Below are 23,573 nucleotides of genomic sequence, written 5' to 3'. Positions count from 1 at the left end.
CAGGCTTAAGAATGCACTTACTTTGTAATTTAAAACACCATTGTATCTATGACACAATGTTCATTTTACATCTGAATTCACCACTATAACCACAGCACCCTGCAGCAAACCACTGAACTCTTAGCTACTTAAAAGGCTTTTAAACATGGGTGTGGAAGATGTTGCAATGGAGGAGGCTTCTCCACACACACACACTCTATGTATATACTAATCTAACAAGTGTAGTCCCATGTTGTCATAACTCTGCAGTAACCATTACAATTCTTTATTCAACATTTTATTACCTCAATGTTTTGCGGAACAATACAATATTCATTCATATTCTACTTGATGATAAAAAGGGAAACGCTGTACATATATACCGTCACAGGAGAGCAGTACAGTCGGGGAGTATTTCTCCGAAGAGCTTTACATATTGCATGAGCACATGTCCTTAACGTTGTCTTTGTTCTCCTGAGACCAAATCGGGATCATTACTTCTTAACAGATACAGTGCAGAAACATAAATATGTTATTGTACCAGACACTAGGGTTTTCAAAACTGTGTAGCTCTGTGAATCCTTAGATGCCTATACATTGTTCTGACCACATGTTCTCTCACATGTACTACATGAAAACCATTAGTACAAAGCTATGCTGAAAAAGTAGCTATTACAGTATTGTGGAAGAGCGAAAGAAAATGAATTTCTATCAGGGAGGATTATCAATAATTGGCTTTTCAATTATTCACATTACAATAGTGACACACATTGTGGTTATGAACATGCAACTAATAAACATGTTTTATTTAATGAGCAAACAAACTCATAATTCTCAAAACACATACAAAATAACATAATCCATACTGATTTCCTAATTTATTTACAGCTAGGGATTTCCTCTAAAAAGTAACTCCTGAGAGCCACAAGATCTTTGCTCAATTACTTAAAGTTAAAAACCTTAAATGCAGGTAAAGGAGTTATAATGGATGTTGGCAAACAATTTGAAGTTGTGTGACGAATATTCATAACTTAAGAGATATTTCTCCATTCAGCTGTTTTCCTCTTTATCTTCATAAACGTCTTCATTTGTATGAACGTTTTTCTGCAGATCTGCAATACACACTCACCTAGAGAGAGAAGGAGTAGACAGAAACAAAGATAAATGCATGTAAATTCATAAGTAAACAACTGTAGAATTGCAACTGTAATCTTTCAGTGACATATTTTCAGCATTTCAGTGCTGATGAAGCATGTGTATTTGTTACACAAGATCCCCACAGATGTATTTATATTTACTGATGTGTTTTCATTAGCCAATGTCTTAGACACATGATTCACTGGCAGTCGGCATTAGAATACTGTATGTAAGAATAAAGACATATGGACTGTATGTCTTTCATATGATGTAATACAAGACGAAAATGATTAAGTAAAAGTAAAAACAGAGTCTAACACTCTTGCGGTCCCTAGAGCAGTGGTTCTCAACTGGTCAGGCCTCGGGACCCACTTTTTCCTTTGTCAATAAATCGCGACCCGAAATTTTGAACCACTCAGATCTATTCAACAAAAAATTGTGCTGTAATATATATACGCTTTTCAGCATACAATATTCATTAAAGTGAAGTACAGTGCATATATCCCTTATATCCCTTCACAGAACTAAAGTATTCTTTAAAAAAGGTTTAATGAGATGATGGAATCAAAGCTGAACTGTATTATAAAAAGGCACACATGCTGAAAACCCAACCTCAGAAGGGGGGTCTTGGGGGATTCTCCCCTACGAGATTTTTAGAAATACTAACATATAAACTACGCATTATGGTACACTCTGAGAAAATAAATAAATCTATTTCTACCTGACATATTAATAATATTTTATGCCATTGTTTGTTTTTCACTTTGTTCTGACAGCTTGCTGCTCCACACAGAGAGAAGAGTAAAGAGGAGAGAGTCTGTGTGAATTACTTTAAATTGTGGGTAAGGGTAGATAGCCCCCATTGTTCTGTGACCTGTCAATCATCAAACCAGGGGTCATATTTAATTATGTCTTCATTTGTATCTGAAGTTGTACCCATGGATGTATACAGTAAAGAATAGTTCTACCTCAAAGTTATTCTCCGTGGGGACTTCCGGAAACAATCTTGATTCTGATTGGCCAGAAGACTCGAAAAAACATCAGCAAAGATGTTTTATTGAGAAGATGATCACTACGTGACAGAAGTTTTCAAAACCGTTTATGGTCTACGGTACTTCCAGTCCAACGCCTACTGCATGTACAGCGTTAGAAAATCGGGCCTTCAAAATAAAAGTTTGACTTTTTTTCCACAAAAAAAAAGGAAAAAAAATATCTTCACTCACACATCTGCGACCCACTCGAAACTGGTCCGCGACCCACCAGTTGAGAACCACTGCCCTTGAGGTTGTTCTACTCTTTTTTACCCCATGTGAACAAAGTGATTTGTGCTGACCAAGAAAACACTCATCCTAGCCTACCTATCCTTAACCAACTGCACTGTTGCTCTTTGCATGAAAGCCTTAACCAGAGGACCACATTTCCCTGTAGGCAATCTGCAGCCAACATTAACTTGCATTGCATCTGCGCTGAAGACCATTATCTTTATACAGGAGTTCTGGAAGAAAATGAAGTTGCTATTCTGGGAAACCCAACATGGGAATCATTACTCAGCAGGGTAAAAGCTAAACCATGAGTCTTGAATCTCAGTGTCTATGCGAAATGAAAAAAAAGGCTCATAAATCACAACTCTTTAATACTATATTATTGAACTAGAACTGACATATAAATCACTTACAGTGTATATTATCCCCAGGGGGTATGTGTTCTTTGCACTGTCAGGCTGTCTGTCTCCCAACAAGTCAGACTGGAAGTCTTCACATCTGTATCACTGTTATTATCACAACCCTAACATGTTAGTGTATTTTAAATATCCAAAGTTAAATGCTGGTGTTGTGTCAGAGAGGAAGGATGTCTATATGTACAGCATGTTTTTAGACTTGAGAATATACAATGAACAACACAACAGTTGGATAGACATTTGTGTCTCACCTACATTTACAATGAAAACTGTAATACAAATAACTAATAACTTAGAAACATGAATATTACAGACTTTTTCACACATTTCTTAGTTTCAGTGTAAGCTAAATGTACTTGTAACAGCCGTCTGAATAAGTGTGGTGAGGAAAACCCCGCTATATAAAAAACATAACCTTATCTAAGAAGGAACCAATGGTAAATAGGAAGGGAACAAATACATATTGTTGGACTCATCAAACCTCAGAGTCAGATATTTTGGATTATTGCTTAAGACAGCAAATTAGACAAAATGACCCACCAGACTGTGTCTCTCATACTGTATGTCAGACAGCCCAACAGTATGTGTCATCCAACAGTGAACACTGCAGTCGTGACTCACCACGACTAAATTGAACACTCACACACACAAGCAGCCATAAAAATGTATGTCTTTAATGCTGAACGTTTTGAATAACTTGTTATTCCTGACATTAAAACTTAACAACAGTTCTCCGCTTTTTTGAAATTGTGAGGCAAAAATATGTTGCAAGATAATATACTATCCAGAATACACAACATGCATGGTCATATTTTCAAACTTCTCGTCAATATCTCTGCAGTGAGTGAAGACAACAATAGACTTTATATTGAAAAAGTGAACACATGGTTTCTAACTCTCATGAGTCTAAATGAGCAAAAACAAACACAGTCACCAATCAACATGACAACAAGTCAGCTCTTGAAGGGATATTGAAGTTAGAGGAATGAAAAGAGGAAATTAAGGAAGGAAAATTTAAAGGAAAATCCACCAGAAACAAATTAAATGAAACCCCAATCCTGATTCTTCTCGTTCTTCCTTGCTTTATTCGACACATTTTGCTGCCTCACTCTCTTGCACCTCGCTCCTCCCCTTTCCATTCTTTCTGTCAGTCTCTGTCTCTCTCTATGAGCAGACAGGCAGAGACAGGGAGACTGTTGTTGTGCTTGCAGTCTGACACTATCAGCTCATAAATCCCTGTCAACAGCTTGTATGTCTCCTCTGCGCTTCTCTCTCTCTCTCCTCCCTCCCTCTCTCCCTCCCTCTCTCCCTCCCTCTCTCCCTCCCTCTCTCCCTCCCTCTCTGCCTCCTCTGGTGAAGGAATGGAGGAACCCATTGACCTGCCAGCTAGGGTTTGACTGGCACAGCCACACATAAACACACATTTCGGAAAAAGACAGACACAGGATGTGCTGTAAATAGATAGATGGATAGATAGATAGATAGATAGATAGATAGATAGATAGATAGATAGATAGATAGATAGATAGATAGATAGATAGATAGATAGATAGATAGGTAGATAGATAGATAGATAGATAGATAGATAGATAGATACTGTAGATAGGTAGGTAGGTAGGTAGATAGGTAGATAGGTAGATACTATCTACCTATCTACTAGATAGGTAGATAGATAGTCTCACAAGGCACTCTACGAAAAGCCCTGCTTCTTTCACCTCTCTCTGTCTCCCTTCCTGACTGTCTGTCTTTTCTTCCCTCAGGCAATGTTTGCCGGCAGACAGTCAATGACAAGTGCTTCCTGTTGTTGGGGGTAAACACCTGGGTAATGAGGCCACACTGCACAGCAACCCCGAAAAAAACATCCCACCAAGGTTTATAGCCCTCGTTCACTGCACATGATGATATATACTGTAGACATACAATCAGGTCATGCAGGCACATACAGATCTGCGTATGCAAAGAAATCCTGCAGACAAACACAAGCGCAGACATGCATGCACATAAACACACACAAACACACATACAGACAGCCACACATGCACATGCTTGGCTCAGACAGACTGCTAAACAAGCAGTGCGCCAACCCAGCCATGTCAGCCAAAACTCAATACCCAGCCTGACTGCACTGTTAAAGGCACGCTGCAGTGAGCTGAGGTGAGGGGGAACGAACCCAAGTCAAGCTTCTTCTGTTCCTTCTCCGTCACTAATAGTTTATTCTCCAACCTTAGAAACAAATCCCACTCTGAGTGTTGTCAGTGGGAAACTCAGTTGGAACAATTTGCAGCGTGTCTCAAATCCTGACTGACTGCAGTGTAAAGTTGTGCTGTGTTGAAGTGTGAGAGCTACTGCAGTGAAGCTCGAGCTGTCAGTCTGACTGGCCTGTCAGTCTGACTGGCGTGTCAGTAACGCTGCGTGTCACTGGGAGACTTTTTCTCTGTTGAATTGATGAGCCTGTAAAAGGGGAGAGGGTTTCTGTCCAACCTCTTAGCCTTATGAGCATGTCACTTGTGACACGGTAATCAATGTATAAGTGGAAACATAAGGAACTTAATACGAATTTAAAGTAAGGTGTAAACGGTCTTTTTATACCTGTCATACCATAACTGTTGTAGATAAGTTATGTTGCAATATATGCACATAATCAAATAAAATTGCTTGGTCATGAATGCGTTGGCAGTTAATACTCCAGTCTCAGGAGCCATTAACACTGAATCAAATGTCTCCTAGATACATTTTATGACTTGTGTATTACGTGTAACTTATTAGAATGTGTTTTTAACATTTTTTATAGAGCTGGGCTCATATTTCTATTTACTTGTCTCTGTCGTATGTCGGGAAAACACATCCCGCATCTACTATATGCCCACAGGAAGCGCATTGATGAAACTGATATCCATCTTTTCATGTGACCGTGGATATGGCAGCAAACAGTTGTTTATTTTTCTTCTTCTTTTCATATTTCTGTCATTTGTTCAGGAAATATTAAGATGGCCTTGAAGGAATCATTCTGAGGTCAAATATAGCGATTTACCCAACCACTACAACAAATCATAAATGTTAATTCTGGTCTTGTTCCGTCCAATAAAATGTTATCCAACTTGATACTGTCATTTGAGAATAACATCTTTCTGTTCCACCCCCTCAAAATATCGTCTACATATCAAAGCTTGAAGAGTCTTCCGTGTCAAATGCAAGTGATTCACTCAAGTCTCATCTTATTGTGTTATCTTTGGACAGTGTGGCGCTGCCTGCATCTCATGTGTCACAGGGACAACAGGGAAACCTGTGGTGAATCATCAGCCTACCAAAGTGGAAAAGCTAGAAAAGGCTTTGAGCAATTGTTTTTCTTCAGAGTTTGTAATGTCCGAAGAACATCAAATGATGTTTGATCAAAGTGTCCTTAACTTGGGCAAAAACACTATGTACACTGCATGTGTTTCTGCGTGCACACATGTCTGGCTCTCCATGTGTGTGGCCCACACATGTCTTTGTGTGCAAGGGAAATGGCTGACAGTGAAATATGTGACCAATTCTAATTTTAATTGCCAATGAAAAAAGGCCCTCAATATTTATGGGTTCTGTCCAGACGAACTGAGGAGAAGGGTTTAGGCATGAAAGCATATTCCTTATCACAATTAAAAAGTGCTTTAACATGACTGAAGCCCTTTGAAGTTAGATTAGCAGTAATATTGGACAGATCGACTGTGGCTTCAAACAATGGAAACTGAATGGTGGAAAAGAAATGATTTAACACAGCCAAAGGTAACGCTTCCCTTTCGGTGTCTCTTTTTCTACCCTGGAATTAGCCTCATGCTATTTTTTGATAGATTTTCTTGTGTGGAACTACTATTATTGTATTTCTTTTCAACATGAAATTACTTCACGTGCATGAAAAAAATATACTTGGACTCAAACCTATAGGGACTTGATTGAGGGAACCAAAGAAGAAAAGAAGAAAAACTAATTTGACAGCACAGTTCTGGCTCGTTATTCAATGCATTTAAAGCCTGGTGTGAAATCAAAAATTGACTCAATTTTATATAAGTGACAACTGCTGAAGAACAGCAAACACAATGAGTTTTGAATCCACAAAAGTGTCTTCATTTTAAGGATCTGAAACCATATAGTAACTGTGTACAGGTCAACCATATATGCAAACACACACAACCCACACACAAATATACACAGACAAACAACTGTAAACTTGTAAGTGAAAATTCCCATGAATATAGAAAATAAATGTGATTCAGCCAGTTACATAAGGACATACAAACCCATGGGAAGACATAGGGCTGCAACCGAGAGCTGTGTAATTACAGAGAATAAGAGGAGACAGAAAGAGAGAGAGCTTAACCCCAGGCACAGAAGCAGGAAGTGAAAGAGAGAGAGAGAGAGAGAGAGAGAGAGGAAAGGAAAGGTGACAAGGTTGAGAAAAACCCTCCCATGTAAACCTGAAAGAGAGAAGAGAGAGGAGGAACAATGGGGGAAAAACAGCAAACAGTGAGCAGCTGCTGAGGATTTACGTGCTGTAAATAATTCATGTAATCAGCTGTAGGAGCACAGATACACAGAGAGAGATGGAGACACAGACAATAAGAGAATAAAACAATCAGGGCTGCAGAGAGAAAGAAGGATGTGCAAATACAGACAGGTATTGTATACTGTAATAGACAACAAAGAAGGAATGTAACACTTACCCTGACAGTCCTGTCTAGACCAGAAGATCTTCCCTCTGACTCTCACTCTGCCCCACCTGGGGAAAAAAACAATAACTCAGTTTACATGTGTCATTCTCTGGTTACATGCACAGCTTCAGATTCCTTCTTACATGTTACAAGAGCCAACTAAACCTGTACCATATAAGTAATTTTATACCTTCTTTGATCTTTTTGTCTGTCAGCCCAGACATAATGCTAGGAATGTATTATCCTTCATAAAGGTATTTGTATATACTGTAACTACTAGTCTGATTTGTATTAAACTTGGTGGGAGGGTGTAACATGGGCCAAGGAAGAACCCATAACATTTGGGAAAGGATGTGAATCACAGAGCTGATACACAGACCATGTTTCACTTTCGTTAACATTGCAGATTGAAGATTCCCATGAACAGCCCCTATATAAAACCCGCAAACAGTTATCAGTATGTTATTTAGGAACACTGAGCAATTGTTGGTTGTGTGACAACATTCACTTTAAAAATAACGACACAACTTGACCGTATTGCGTACAAATATCACTGAGCTATACTTCCTGGCATTGGGATAAGAGTGCAAATGCCTTCAGTTTTGACTTCTACCATGCTGCCTGGGACATTGCAAAAACAAAAACTGAGCAATCCAACGTGGTGTCTGACTTCTCTAAGAAGGAATGTATGAACTGTAGCTACATTCACTGATTACAAATGTCCCCGTAGGCAATAGACTGAATATTATCAAATATGAACTGACACAGTGTGCAAAATCCAGCAGAAAACACTAATGTCAAATTTGACATTCAAATGTCATGGATTATATTTATAACAGCAGTACATATATATACATCTCTTCCTGTTTAAGTGTTATTTTTAGTTTTCAGGTTGATTACAATTATTAAGTACATTTGATGAGCCCAATTGAATGTGTTCCATCAGTCTCTACACGATTATTCATACTGACTTGTTATAATTAATCATTTACCATTCTGCTTAAAAGGAAAAAATAGAGCCTACAGAAATATAAACGTTCTTGAATGTATGATTAGATATAAAAGACACATACAAATAAACAAATCGCCTAGTAACAAAATATTATACACTCAAAAGTAAATGTTTCTTCCGTATGATTTGGTTATTTAGAGCCTAACTTCTAAATAATGTCACTACTTGTGTTGCTTTCCTTTTTTCCCACTGTCACACACAACTATAAACTACTGGGTATGGATCAAATAGTAAAAAACAACATAAAAATAACAACCTCATTGCACTCATTGCACTCTTTCTTTGTTCAGTTATACAGTCTGACGCCCAGGAGCTTTTTGAGAAGATGCTGATCCACAAATTCCCATGGGTTTGGTGGGACTGGACCAAAGCCAGTGGAAATTGCAAACAAACACTGGAGCTGCTGTGTCTGATGTGAGCACAAACAACCTCAAAGCCCTCGTTCTCACACGTCACATCTGTGTGTGTGATTGTGCATGTGCTGAAGTGTGCGTGAAGCAAAAGTGGGAGAAAGTGAGAAAGAGATTGTGTGCGTCTGTGTGCGTGTGATTGTGAGGCCTAGAAGGCGTTTCAAAGGCATTACAGCATTAGATTTATGAGGGCATTCGCAGTAACACTGGCAATTAAACAAAGATCCCAGCTCCTGTCAAAAGTTCATATTAGGTCTTACTGTGGCGGGAGTGTGGGAGGGAGAGCGAGTGTGCAAGAGGGGATAAGGGTAAAGGAGGTGAAACTGGCAGACAATAGAGAAACAGAGAGACATTGAGAAAAAGAGCCAGGGAGTCAAAGGAAACAAATAGAAAACAATTGCAAAATGGGGGGAGAGAAAACTCTTATGACAGGCCAAAGGCGAGAAAGGACACAGCCAACGATTCAAAGAGCAACCGAGAACAACTGTTACTGGCTCTCCCCCCCCCCCTCCTGTCTCTCCACCCCATGGTTACAGCGGCCAAGCCCACACCACATTATGGGTCCCTGGGTTTTTTATAATGGCTGGGTGTGTTCTGATCGAGCTCTAAAGTCATCGGCAGTTAAATCCCATGCCTAATTAGTGGTGGGAAACCGAATGAAAAAGGGAACAAGCCAATTTGGTTAAGGAACAATTAAACATCAGTGAGGGAAAACAATATTGCCAAATGATATTTCTCATTATGGGGTGTGATGGTGCCACATAACATGTACTTGTGACAGTGCAGATTTCAACCATCACTGAGAATATGCTTCACATTTCTTCCTCCTTTCCTTTTCTTTTTTTTTCACAGTACATGTACTATGTAACAAAATGGTTTCTCTGCATTTGACCCATCTTAGTGTTAGGAGCAGTGGGCTGCCATTATGAACGGCACCCGGGGAGCAGTGTAGGGAACGGTGCCTTGCTCAGGGACACCTCTGTAGCACTTGGTCTTGCCGGGACTTGAACTGGTGACCTTCCAGTTGCCAAGCCAAGTCCCTATGGACTTCGCCACCACCGCCATGTGTTTCTCTGCTTGATACATTTTATCTGTAGCTTTAACGTTATCATTTCAATCAAAGTAAGTCTATAGACAGTAAATAAGAATAGGACGTATGTACCATGATGTCAACCATTGGTTTGTGGACTAGGTTGTTGAAGCTTAAAATGTGACATTTTTGCTGCCGCCATCTTGGTTTTTGGTCTTCGCCCTCTTGTTTTCTTGGAAACAGAAGTGCCATGAAAGGGTGGATCAAACCAAAATATGAACATGTTTAGGCGACCACATTGTTAGTCAGTTAAGTTTCATGGATAAAAAGCTGAGAAAGAGTTAAAGTTCTAAAACAAAAACCAAGACATGGACAATGTGAGAGTGACCCTTCAATCACAAATAAGCCCCTTTGTCAAGCATACGTTGCCATATCGTCTTTTTTTTTTACCATTAAAGGTAGGGTAGGTAAGTTTGAGAAACCGGCTCGAGATCGCTAGAATTTGAAAATACACAACCGGAGAAAATCTGCCACTTCCTTATAGAGCCCCTCCTCCAACACACACGAACGCGCACATGACCAATGAGGGCACGAGATAAGTTTGTGCACAGATGGAAGGCTGACAGGCAGGTAGGCCATCCAGTTATTTTAGCCGGGCCGGCTAAAATGATTGGTCGTACTTTTTACAGTACTACGGCTTCCACAGATGACATTTTTTTATGGATTTTTTGTCAAAGCACTTAAGATATTCATTGCTATCAGGATGTTAAGAGCATTCCATGGAATATAACAAAAAGTGTATCTCGAGCCGGTTTCTCAAACTTACCTACCCTACCTTTAACACAACAAGAATTTATAAAATGAATATAATGTTGAATTGAAGAAGACTTGGAACTGGCGATTTAGACCATAAGCACCATTAGTTGAATGTTTACTGAAAGAATAAATAAAAGAAGTCATAGGGTAATTTTCTCATATACAGTACTTCTATTTAATTTGACCTGTTCATGGAATAATAATGCAGGTTTAAGGTACTTATACATCAGCTTCACTTTTAATAACAATGGCAAAATGTGTTCCCAATTGGCTAGACATGCCTTGAGAAGGGTCAAAGGATACATATGTTAACAATAAAATATGGAGCGATTAGTCTGCAGAAATCACATATTTTACAAGTGTGGATATTTGTATTGCTTCTGAGCTTACAGAACAGAATGTTGCGGTGTGTGTGATACCACTTCAAACTAAATGTCGCATTCAAACACGTCACTAATGACTTAATAAAGATATTACTGTAACAGTTTGAGATTGAGTGTTCAGCTAACAGATGTGCGTGGTGAACAAAGCTTTGAAGCCCACACATTTGTTGAAAACATGATGTATAATACCATAATTATATGGTTCCATACAGAAAATGTTGTGCAAATGTAATTTCATTTTCTTAGCTTGTGTGCATCTTTTGCTCAAATTGGTCACAGTATTCTTCCAGTAACTGGCACACGCAGAGAACCATATTCACAATGTCCTAGTAGCTGTTTCTTAGGAATGACTAATCTAAAGGTGTCAGTGATGATATATGCAGTTAACACTGTGTCTGTGACTGAGAGACTGAGACTGAGAAATGTGGGAATTGAAAACAAAAAATTATTATTGAGGAAGTGATGAATAAAAGTGTCACTTCCAATTGTTATCTCAAATGGTATTGCTCAAGAAAATAAACAGTTTGAATGAGTAACTCCTTCTAACAAATGCACAGTTATGAGTATGTCTGAAAGAGTAACACATACAAATCACACTTTAAAGTAAAAGAAAAGCCTGGCACAAACAACACATTTTACTGGTTGCACAGTTTGGCCTTTAAGACTTGTAAGAATTTCTCTTGACGAACACTATTTACAAGGGAAACAGTATCTGTGTTGCATCTGTAACTCCATTCTCAAGTGCTGAGAAACTTCCCCTTTAAGATACAACCCAGACTCACATATTTCTTTGCCACTTATTTCTTCATGAGCCTCTCGACTGTGGCTCATGAAGAAATAACTATCTTCATAAAATTCATGGACTTTATTTTTGTGGGCTAACTCAGCTATGACATAAGAGGCTTAAATGCCCACTTAACTCAGATTGTGGCTGCTTGTGTCAACAATAAAAAATGTTTAAAATTCATTGACCAATGTCACTTGTCACAAATGTAATGTGCTTTTGGATTAGTACTGGATATACTTTTTGTAGCAAAATGTTTGTATCTGTCTGACTGCTTTAAATCATAGCATGTGTTTCTAGGCACACGTGTGCAAGAGTTCATTGCCAGAAGCAGAAAGCTACACATGCTATAAATCTCTCACGAGACATTTAATAACATCTGAACTTGTGAAACTATTAGTTCAAAGACCGGCTCCATGATGTGGCACAGTGACACAGCAATCTATCATCAGACTGCTGCATTAGGACTGCAGAAGGTGGCTTATGTTTGTCTTTATTTTAAGTGATCTAAGCTGCAAGCATTTATCTTTTACAGGAATGAGTCAGTTTTTGATTATAGGTTTTTGCTAGTCTCCAGGTGAAATGAATCCCATTGCTTAAAATTGTTTTTGTCTTATCCTGATGTCTCATCTCTCTGACTTATAGTTCCCTCTTTTTTTTTAAAGTGATTGTTCTTGTCCCCAGTCTTCCTCAATGTTATGTTAGAAGCCAAATGTGCTGACTCGCAGCATGGCTGTGATGTCAACATGCTGGAATGCACAGCCGTTTCAGAGGGGTGGAAAGGCGAGTTTATATTTGATTGACAGGTGGTGAGTAAGGCTACTGAGTGGCGGAATGTGCTAAAGCAAGAAAGAACAAGGGGGGGGGGGGGGGGGTTTGGGGATTATGAGTGATTGACGGTACCTACTGAGCAATTAGACTGAGATTAATTGGTTGGTTGTCACTTCATTGGACTGTTATTAGCCTAGCTGCCTCTCTCTGGAAACCATTTAAATGTGAGCTAATTGACGTAATTGTTCTGCAGATGACAGAACTCCTGTGGTATTACAGAACACACTTCGCTTTTCCTCAGTGGGTTAACAATGGAATAAATGGTAATTGAGAAAATGTTGCAATTTAGAGAGAGGAGGCAGCAGCAAAGGAAAGGAGAAAGGGAAAAAAAGAGGGTAAAAATACAAATGTAGAAACATTATTGTGTGTGTGCACAAGTGTGTGAGTGTGAGTACAGTATGCATGTGCATGTTCCAACAGCATGGAGTTGAGGTCATGGAAACTTAACCGCATGTGTCTTTTGGCCTGTGGATTAGCCTGGACATGCCTCCACTCTGGCTGGAATTAGTTTCTATCACACACACACACACACACACACACACACACACACACACACACACACACACACACACACACACACACACACACACACACACACACACACACACACACACACACACACACACACACACACATTTAGGCTTGGAAATAAGATCAGTGTTTGAAATGACCTTGGCTTTTTCTATAAAACGATTACAAAGTGTATAAATGATCCATCCAAAGCACATATCACATCATACATATTCTTGTAGCTGAGGCTCATTGTGTATTTATGATCTCACTAACTCATACACTTCAAATGTTGATACAGCTTTTAATATTTAAATGTGTGGTAAATATTTGATCATCCGTGTATAATTAATCCATTTCTTTCGGTATTATTGTAAAAGAAAAAAAAGAAATATATATACCGGTATATATAATTTTATATACCTCCGTATATCTTGCCTAATAGAATATTTACACTTTTGCAACATGCATATCACAGCAGATTGGAAGGAGTCAGCCTCGGAAATAAGCTGTCAAGGAGATAAGATGGCATCAGTAGCATTCAGGATTTTGCCCGAGTTTGCAGTACCATTCATTAAAAAGGCATCATATAATGTGACAAAGTGAGAGCAAAACATGTGTTTTTCAGAGATGTAATTCAAACCAATTAAGGATAGTGTCTTTTCTCACAAAATCTCCGGGATGATCAACACGATAAACAAGCAGAAGATGGGTTCAAATACATCTACTGCTATACAGGGGTTTGTCCATTTAATAGCAGCTTCTCTGCTGTGTTTACAACCAGTCCGACTGCTTTTGAGATTCTTTAGATCCTGATGATCTGAAGAAGGGGCTAAATGGCTGCACATATTTCAAACATTGTATCTAAGAGATACAGCTGAAGTAGTAAAATAAGTGGTAAGGACTCATAATACTAAAAAAATATTCTCTACATCTTCAAACCACTCTTGTATCTCTATTTAGCTTTGCATTCAGCCTCAACACATACAGTACATATTTGCAAAACATGAAGCTTAACTTGTTCTTGTTTTAGAGTTAAGGTATATTACTTCAAACTGAGTAAATCTTTGTGACATATTATTACAGGGTTATTAAACTAAATGATGTGCAGACAAATCATACCCCCCATCTGGACATATTTAAAAGGTGTTAGAATAAGCATATCCAAATGTTTTTATTTAAGAGATATAATATTTGATCATGAAAACTACACGGTTTGCATGTTTTAAAGACATTAACGTAGTGACAGCTAGAGTTTAAGGGAGTCTAAATTGCTGAACATGTTTCTTGCCGGGTACTGTACATCCTCTAAAAAGATAAAAATCACACCCACCACCTGGAAAGAATTACAGTAGGTTACAGTTGAGCATATCTTTCCCTCAGTGAGCAGGAAATGGCTTATTTCTCTGGAGTAGACCCTGTCCCAGCTAGGGAAGTGGCTAACCACATGAAGCTAGTGTGATCCAGTCTGTTTACACTCAGTAATTTGCACAGGTGAGAGGCTGGGCTGCCGGGGTGAATACAGCAGAGCCTTGTGCACTCCACCAGCACTAAGGGAAAGGAGGACGGTTGGAAAAGTCATGAATTCATTTCATTCATTAATCCCAGACTAAGATTTGTCAAGGTTGTAAATCACCTATATAAAACAAATACTCCAAAACGTTTTATAAATAGAAGTAATATAGTTGTTTTAAGGGAGCACAACTGTAAGATCAACTAAGTACAGCAATTTAAAGGAGTGGAATATGTCTTTTATTTGACTAGTATTTGAAAAAGGGTGATACAGTATGCACTGACTTGAAGGAAGTCTGGTTATGGAATTGAATAGCTGAAGTCACTTTTTAGGAGGAAAACTGCCTAAATCAACACCTGTAAAAGAAAACATTCAACCCTGGAATGCCCCACGAACAGAATGTGTTTTTAATGCAAGACAAACTGAGCTGAGATAATATGTTCGCTGCAGTGATGTCACATGAAAATACAGTAGAAAAACGTTATGGTCATAAAGACAAATGGAAATCAACTTATTGGGAGCTGAATTCAACAAATATTTGATATTGTAAATGTTTTATTTTGCAGCAGGTTGGACCAGATGGAGACACTGTTCCTTTAAAGCAAACCAGTCAAGGGTTTCATCCTGACTGGGGTCAATGAGTTTATTTTTTAGAGTTTGCGTTTCAAATATTTGTGTAGCTTTTAACCAGGTGTTCCATTTCCCTGCAGCTCAAAGACAAATCAGGTAAATTGGACTGGAAAGGAACTCCCTGTAGCTTGCAAGGCTAAAAATATAATTCACCTGAATAAATCATAGTCGCATTTTAGTTGAAAAATATTCTATTTTTGCTAAATTGATGTGTCTGTTGAAGCTAATCTCACATTTGCGCTAGCCTGGTTTATTTTCTTGGCTTTTATGAGGACAAGTGGCCCTTCATTAGGTCTTGTGATAATGTTGTGGAGCTGTCGCTGGCAGGGCGAAGACACACAAAAGTGTCAGTGTGACTCCATCACATGAGCCTTGTAGTGGCACAGAAAGATAGACAGACACAAGTACACACACACACACTTGTAAACAAACTAGAATACCTCCGCCAGCTCTAAATAACGATTATATTTGTGTGAGCTTAACTCTGATTTATCCATCTAAAACTTGTACAAGGTCAATTCCCATGCATCATTTTAGTTCACTGCCCTTTACATCTTATTGCAAGTCTCTCCATTTCTTCATTATCACTTCTTAATGCTACCTCTCTGATCTTCATCCTTTCATTCACTCTCTCGATTTCAATGATCTGACATTGCTGTGAGTTGTTACCTTTTTCCTCTGTCAATCTTTCACTTAACCTCAGTCTTTCTATTCAAGGTTACTTTATTCTGCATTGCTTTCATCTATTGCACAACAATCTACCATCCATCCATCCATCCATGCATCCATCCATCCATCCATCATCCATCCATCCATCCATCCATCCATCCATCCATCCATCCATCCATCCTTCTGTGGATTTGCCTCTGTTATGAGGTGATTCAGTATTGTTTACAACTCCCCCGCCCTCTCTTCTCCTCCAATCATTGGTTCATCCATCATCATCACTGATCGTCCATCACTGGTACAGCCATTCTGCCATCTTTTTTCATCCTTCTTTAATAACGGATGTGTGTGCCTGCCTGACTCTCTTCCATGCTGTTTACTGACCGTCCTTGTGTTTTTGCACTACTCTCCTTCAACTCTTCAGGCTGTCCTATTTATTTGAACTTCTTCCATCCGTTTCAATCGATCAATCCATCACTCCAGAGCAGACTTTTTGAAGCTTGCTTTTTCTAAAAAAATCACCACTTTCTCTCTAATTCCATCCATCCATCCAACTTTCTCACCTGTGTCAAAAGTGAATATGTTATTGCTAGCTCTTTCATTATCCCTCTTTTTTGCCATTGCTTTTCACATTTGTCCCTCTCTCTAAGACAAGTTATTTGAGGTTATCTAGGTTTGTTTATCTAACATTTCTCATCTTATCCTCCTTTATTCCCTGCCGGACCACTTCTCCGTTTGTTCCCTCTCCCTCTATCCATCTATCCTGTCTAACCTAAAAGTTCATTTGCAACTCCCTCTTTCTAAGATCACACACACGGACAGACCATGTGGTCGATGCTTATATCTCTCTTAAGATGAAAGGCAAACAAAATCACAAATATCTGACCACAACAAACCAGGCCAGACAGCCTACACCGCCCATCATGTGGAGTTTAAAGTGAGACTGGAAGGCATATGCTTACACACAAATAGTCATATTCACACGTACCAACCCTGTCATATGTCCATCTCACACTTCAGAGTTTATTTTTCTGAATTATTTATGCAATGCACTTCAATTCCACTTCGCACCCTTGCATCTGACGGACCGGCTGCCCTTTGTTTCTTCTCAAAGGTTTAGAATTGCATAGACCTTAAGCTTAAATGGAAGAACAGATGAGAGCAAGCGAGAAGAAACACAGCTACGGTAATAACCTGATTTCGCCTCAGTTGGTTTAGATTTAAGGAAGGAATAGTGTGTCAGAAAAAACAGCGGGCGCTCCTGTCTCGATTTTTTGAAGAAAGAGGTGAGATAGGGAAGGAGACAGATATTTAAAAGAGAGAAAAAGTGAACAAAGAGAGATAGAGACAGTGAATCACACCCCATGCCAATAACATGAGGTGAACTGACACAAAGACACAGATACACCATTGAGAAAAAGAGTGCGCTAGAGAGGGAGACAGGGAGATGGAGAAGGACGAGTGGGAGGGTATTAACAGTGAATACATTTCCAATAGCGCTGAGATCAACTGTACCGGGAGCTCAAACAGAAATAAAGACCTTGCCTCTATAATTTAAAACCTCTTCTTAGAAAAAGAATGTGTTACAATATGGTTCTTAATCAGTCAGAAAACATGGAAATGTACCTGACACCAGAGAGCGAGGGAGAGACCCTGACAGCAAGACAGGCAGGGACAGAGAGGCTTATGGGTAAATACAGTGCTGCACGCCACTAAAACCACACACATGCAGCCAGTTGATTACCCCAGGTGTCTGTATTCACACATGAGGAGCATTTGAATTTTAAACTCCTCCAAAAACATGTGTCAGCCCTCACCCATCTGTCTGTCACCCCGCAACACCCCGACAATAGCACGAGCACAATTAATGTAAAGCTGCGTGGATGTGCCAATTTACCCCCAATTTCCTGCTCACAGCGTCAGACTTTCTTTCAAATGTGTATTTTTTTAGCATAATATATGAGGCGTGCCATTTCCCCTGCCAAACGCATCTCCATATCAACGGGGTTGTCCCAATTTGCCTATTTTGAAGCACATCCCAATTCCGTGCTAAAAACATTACAGTTTTAGCTGCTGTATTCAAATGAATACCTCCACTAGAAAAAGGGTTACTATGGTCTACAAAGATGTTCAATTTGGCAACTTATATTACCTTTTCTTACAATTTTGGTTTTGTTTCAGCAAGCATTTCAAAAAGTATTCTATTATTTTCATTTCAGCAGATATAACTACTCTCCTCTATATATATGTGTATCATTGTAAGTGCTTATAGTATTAGCTTCATTAACTTCAGCACTTGTCCTAGTATTAGGGGTGCATATATACAATTGTAATCATTTGTCAACCTTATACTTATTGTTTCTATAGGTAAAGGCATTTCTCCCTTGTTTAGCGCTGTCAGTAATATGCAACACCTGTAAGCGCCTCAGAAATATCTGTGGTAATATCTTGTATGATGATAATATTAGCATAAGATAATGCATACAGCTTATTCAAAAGACCCGAATAAAGATTTAAATAGCTCTTTCATTGGGCTGAAAGTAATTGCTTTCTGTGCGGCTTGAACCACCAACAAGGAAACTACAGGCATAATACAAACAATAAGAATGTCAGTGGGGTGACAAAAGGGAAAACAAGTATTTTAAAAACATGTTATATCTACCTAAGCTTTCAAGATGAGGCAAATTAACTTTCACAGCTTGTATGTGGAATTCAGCAGTGGTGCTATTTTGACAAAATGAGGTTGGAGTAGAGCCAACAGCAGAAAGATTTAGGTCTTTTAAAGTTATCTAACTGATGTTCAAATAATTTCCCAACATTAAAATACAGTTGTAAAAACACCAATGTTCTCTGTTGTTGGGACTACTGTTGAACTTTTTACATTTTTATTTTAAGGAAAGGGATTGATTAAAATTCCAACCAGCAGTTTTGGAAAAGCCAGGTTTGAAGGGCAAGCTTAACAGTGTGGTTTTAATAAGTAAAATTAATTAACAACCAGTGAGGTTTTAGGGTTTGGTTGTTGTATTCTGTTTCCCAGGGAGATGAAAACATAATGCACAGCACTGGCCTTGTGCAAAATATAATGAATCCAACTTGATTTAATTAACATAACATTATTCTGTAATCAGAGCAGCTGTCAGGTTTCTGGTAGGAGAGAAAGATAATGACTAAAAGAAAAATGCAATGCTGTTATCTGTTTATCCATTGGTATGCTTGAATCCATGCTTGAATTATTGCCTGTAGGAAAAGTAAATTCTATGAAGCTCTTTTTCCCACTCAGTATCCAGTCATCCATCAACTCATCAAGCTCTCTTCACCCTGCTGAAAAAAGTCTCATAGGCCAATGTCTTTTTTTCCCTGACTGTTGGCCTCTTCACTCTTTTCTCTCCCTTTCTTTCCATCTTGGCCCTATTTAGGTAGCACACAACTTTGTAGGAATTGGGTGCCTTGTGTATATGGTTGGACCTTACTTCCATTGAAAATGTAACTAAAAGTGACTACGGAAATGTTGTGTCATTCAGTTCAGCTCATAACAATTTTCACAGTGCTGTACAGTTGGCTACCAACAAGCAGGCTGACCAGGGACTTGACATGACAACACTTTTCCAGATCTTATGGTAGCAATTGTGATACAAGTAGTAAACGTAGTAGTAGTAATACTAATTTGGTAATACCTGCAGTATAGTTAATATTACATTACATTACATGTCACTTGTTAGACGCTTTATGATCATTTTCAGATACATCCTCACACACAGGCATAGTGTAGTACACTAAATGCATTAGAAGAAATGTCCAGTTGCCACACATTTAGCAATATCATTATAGAGCCGGTGGTATTCTTCCCACACCTATTCTTGTTATCAAGGGCACTCACAATGACTCAAATTAAAAGTCCCATTAATCCGACAGTGTAATCCCTCCATTGCATGGAGCGGCCTATTCAGCCTGAGTGTGGATTAGAGAACACTGAGACCCTGTGTTGGTGGTCACTGGTGTATAACACCTCATAAAGATATGCTATGTGTGTGCGTGTATTTCTTGCTGTGCTGGTGGTCAGCATTGTACTGCACTGAACGTGTTGTGGGGTGTGTGTGTGTGTGTGTGTGTGTGTGTGTGTGTGTGTGTGTTGTGTGTGTGTGTGTGTGTGTGTGTGTGTGTGTGTGTGTGTGTGTGTGTGTGTGTGTGTGTGTGTGTGTGTGTGTGGTGTGTGTCTGTGTGTGTGTGTGTTGAGGGGTATGTTGTACATGTGGATAATGTGCTGCTTTTCTTTCTTTGTGGTTACCTGGTGAAGGGGAAAATCCCTGTGAGGTGGTCTTCTCGCAATGTGGACTTTGTAGAAGGGGGCCTGTAACAGAGGAAACAGTGAATTAATAAAATAAGCCCCCCCCTGAGTTAAACACCATTTCAAGTCAGAGGCCTCAGAAACGGATGGGAGAGTTTTAATGGATAAACTTAAAGGAGGGACAAGTGACAATTTGCCACCACTTGCAAGTGTGCTAACCCATCTAAAGGTTTACACATGTGCTCTGAATGTTGTAAAGCTTGATTCACGATAACCAATATAACATGTTATCTTTGTCTGAATCGGACAATATATTTCACAATTTGTCTTGTTTTCCCCAAGCGGCAGACTCTGGGGCAGAGCCAGGAGGCCAATAGGGAAGTGCCACAAACTGCAGTTCATCTATTGGCCGATAGGCGATGACTGCAGAAAGGATCAATTTCCATAGACCCCCATGTTAAAATGCCCAACTTTACAGCAGAAATAAACATGTTTCTGCCCCTGGATGCAATCAAAATTATTCGGGATATAGTTAGATTCCACCTTCATGATTATGAATTGGTGAGTGAATTGTTTTATAACGCGACCCTTTTATTTAGATTAGGTCTTAAAGTGTTTGCATAAATTAGGACGTGGTCACTTTGATGGACAGGTACATGCCTCACTGTCAGCTAACAGCAACTTGTCCACTCTGCTATAGGCTACAACGTTAGCTAGTTGTAGTTACTGTACTTGATATATATATATATATATATATATATATATATATATATATATATATATATATATACAGTTTAGTTTATGATTCAGCCTTGGGTAAGACTTTTATAGTCTATGGCTACTCATAGCACGTGAGGATCTGTTGAGAGTAAGGTGCTATTGTATTATGTCGGTGGACAAAATGTATGTTATTATTTTATTAGGACAATAACGTTCTGTTGTGTTTGTTTAGTTTAATGTTAGTCGTTTAATGCTCACAGCAACATGTTTTTTGTGTGATTGGCTATTTGTGTTATATGATTTATTAATGTGATCATCAATAGCTAATCTGAGCTAATAAGCTAACGTGAGCGTGGTGCTATCTCTCCTACAGAACGCAGCTCACGTGTTCTTTGTATGTGTCCTTTGAAACACTGGTATGTGAGTTTTGTACACCAGTTTGTTATGTTTAATGTTTCACATTGTTTATGAAAGTACTACCACTATACGATCATTGATGTGTTGTTGATTATTGGACACTTATTTTGTAAAGGAGATTATCATAGCACGTGAGGATCTGTTGAGAAACGCAGCTCACGTGTTCTTTGTATGTGTCCATTGAAACGCAGAAACGCAGGGAAATAAACTGAAGTAATCACCAACTCTGAGTGGTCTGTTGCCGAGGGGACACTACACCGGCCATAATGCTAAACGGGAGCAAATGTTAAAAGGGGACCCAATTATCCCAGTGGTGGCCGCCGGAGTCCGGCGTTATAAATGGAGATCAAGGAATGCAGCGAAACGCGGACTTGGTTCGCCTGCAGCCCGCTGTAGTATTAGCTAAAGAAATTATGTTGAACAAGGATTATTAAGCTGAACATCGCCACAATTGTTCTGCTATACATCGGTAGCCTACTTATTTTATTTTATTAACGTGTGAATGACAAGCATTAAGAATAACAAAAAATAGCTAATTCTCTTGCAGATTGTCTCGTTTGATTATGAATGTAACGTTTATATAGTGGAACTACACTGTTTTATCAAAACCAAAGTGCCACGCAGTAACTTGGTATGCATGTATTTCAGCAGGAAATGTGCAACGTAGATGACATTTACCAACACAGACTATATAGAAATATTTGTAAAAGTTGTTCATGCGTTATTAAGTGAATATGGCATTAAAACACCTATACTGTTTGACTGTCACATTTTTACATTTCAGCATTGCATCACTAATTTAAGTTCTATGTTTTGCTTGTTAAGTAGTCTGTAACCCTACACACCTAACATATAACTTTTCATGTATTTTTGTATAAAGGTTTCCTTTAGCTTAGCTTCTTAGCCTGAGCTAGCTCTGGAACTTCCAGCTCGGTGGCAGCAGGTCCCGCCTCGGCTCCGCCTCTTTGCCCTTGTTTGGATCAGGCTGGAGCAGGCGGGACTCTGACGTCACTGTCGAGACGTTAGTGGCCGACTCCGCCTACTAAGGGCTTCTCGGCAACTCTGCAGAATCCTATGGGTGACGTCACGGACACTACGTCCATTTATATATACAGTCTATGGTTTCCCCCCCCCCCACACTGAGGGCTTATATGGGGTCATAAATCTCAATAAGCTTCTCTACTTTGACTCCAAATCAGCCTTTTCTTCTTTTTGGTCAATCACCATGCCCCCTCGCCCTCTTTCAGGCAAATCATCATGTTGGTCATGCTGTGTCCTTTATTTGTATGTACAGTATTCCTAAGTATCTATAAAATCCTAATTCAAACCCCTGCAGTGAAAGAAAAGCACATGCACCTCCTGACCTCACTGCATCTCATTCCCTGAGATCATTCGTTAAACGCAAATTGGAACTAGTGGGCAAAAAAAAACGCAGATAGCGAATGGGAAGCTGAAAGAGTAATAATAATAAACATTTATATCCCTCTGCTGCTGTATGGGGAAATCTATACTGTGCAGCCTTCATACAGTCATGAAAAGGTATCGGGCAGAGATGCACGGCTGCACAGCTCTCACTGGAGCTTGGAATGAATGTATTCATCATGCACTGTTGTTGCATCCCAAATGGGGACAATCTTAAAAGGTGGTCCTAAACATTAAAACTGTTTATCTTCATTTGAAGCAATGATGCAAAGAGGTGTGTGTGTGTGTGTGTGTGTGTGTGTGTGTGTGTGTGTGTGTGTGTGTGTGTGTGTGTGTGTGTGTGTGTGTGTGTGTGTGTGTGTGTGTGTGTGTGTGTGTGTGTGTGTGTGTGTGTGTGTGTGTGTGTGTGTGTGAGCATGCATCTAAGAATTGTACGTATTTATTCATGGCTGGCATCAAAACAGGGTGGTGGTCTGCAGTAGCCAACAAGCGGATATTATTTCATTTCATCACCATCACAAGGTTATAGCACAGTAAAGCCTGAAAGTGTTGATAGTTTTTTACAAGCCATCTGCCAAGTCACGTTGTTTTTTTCAGAACTGGACACTATGCATATATAGTCTGTAGTCGTGGGTGATATTAGTTTTTTTTGTCAGCACATAATA

General features: G+C 39.2%; 1 long non-coding RNA gene across 1 annotated transcript in view; it reads right to left on the bottom strand.

Annotated features, from left to right (window-relative positions):
* Window positions 1–249: 249 nt before the first annotated feature.
* The window catches only part of LOC117480067, a 104,705-nt gene continuing 81,381 nt past the window's right edge, over window positions 250–23,573 (bottom strand). Inside the window, exons 5-7 of the long non-coding RNA XR_004555631.1 lie at window positions 20,350–20,412; window positions 7,492–7,547; window positions 250–1,108 (exon numbers count right to left, since the gene is read on the bottom strand). This is a non-coding gene — a long non-coding RNA (uncharacterized LOC117480067). The remainder of the gene's footprint in view (window positions 1,109–7,491; window positions 7,548–20,349; window positions 20,413–23,573) is intronic.

This window comes from Trematomus bernacchii, unplaced genomic scaffold (genome assembly GCF_902827165.1).
Source record: "Trematomus bernacchii unplaced genomic scaffold, fTreBer1.1, whole genome shotgun sequence".
NCBI lineage: Eukaryota > Metazoa > Chordata > Actinopteri > Perciformes > Nototheniidae > Trematomus > Trematomus bernacchii.
This window is presented reverse-complemented; position numbering and strand designations above follow the sequence as displayed.